The sequence below is a fragment of the Lucilia cuprina genome, chromosome 4 (genome assembly GCF_022045245.1).
Source record: "Lucilia cuprina isolate Lc7/37 chromosome 4, ASM2204524v1, whole genome shotgun sequence".
Taxonomy (NCBI): domain Eukaryota; kingdom Metazoa; phylum Arthropoda; class Insecta; order Diptera; family Calliphoridae; genus Lucilia; species Lucilia cuprina.
The window spans coordinates 11,565,977-11,567,060 of NC_060952.1; the positions used below are offsets into that span (position 1 = coordinate 11,565,977).

Consider the following 1,084-nt stretch of genomic DNA (forward strand, 5'->3'; position numbering starts at 1 on the left):
CTGGTGATTTCTATGTGCCAGTAAATAAAAAGGCTCCTTTTGGTGTATTGGCTTAAATTGATGATTTTGAGTTGAATAAAATGAATATAAATTAAAATGCAAACTGTTTTGAACATGTTTTCTTATTTCTGTAGTATTACTCGTTATTTAAACATTTCATACACCCTCGGCTTTTTAACTTAGGTTGTGTTCATTAAAAATGAATATGATATTTTTATCAAACTTATATCTATTCCCTAGATACGTTCAAATTCTATTTGATAAGGTAATTAAGAAATTAGATGTAATTATTTCAATTAACTAAATATTTCTCCTGTTAAGTTCTTGTGTAAAAAATTATGTCATGCTAAAGTTTGTTAAAACAAAAATCATTTTCAAAACAGAAAGAAAGTAAACAAATTAGATTACCATTAACAATCATAAGTACTTTTCTTCAATAATCTAAAAAAATACATACATTAATTTAAATTTATTTATTAGTTTAACAATTTATATTTCTTATAGAAAGACAAATTTTTATCATAAATAAACAAATCATTTAATTCATATGTCTGATATGTATGTGTTTCTAGGATCACCACCTTTTGATGAACAAAAAAATTTATTTTTTGATGTTCTAATTAATTTAATCCAAACAATACTTGGTAATGACTTGCAATTATAACCACTTGCTTTTAACATACTTTTCAATGACTTTTACTATTATATAAGATATATGTTTCTTTGAACGCTTTACATTGAAAGATTTTTCTAATTACTTGTAAGTTAGTACAACGACATTGCCTTGTTTTAATAGTGACTTAGTATTTAAACCCCTTAAATTGGCAATAAAAGTTTTTGCTTAATAAAAAATTGAAAAAAATCGTAATAAAATTATTTTATTTCGTAAAATAAGAGTATATTGTCGAATATTACGAAATAATTTTGTTAAACATCACATGCTTAATTATACCTTACACCACAATAGTGGCGAGGTTATTATGCGTTTGTGCTGATGTTTGTAACATACAAAAATATTTGTCCAATACCCACCTTAAAGTATACCGATCGATTCAGAATCATTTTTTGAGTCGATTAAAACATG

General features: G+C 24.4%; 1 protein-coding gene across 1 annotated transcript in view; it reads right to left on the reverse strand.

The window, feature by feature from the left end:
- The window catches only part of LOC111690178 (phospholipase A1-like), a 10,727-nt gene that overhangs the window by 7,949 nt on the left and 1,694 nt on the right, over positions 1–1,084 (reverse strand). The gene's annotated exons all lie outside the window — the stretch shown is intronic.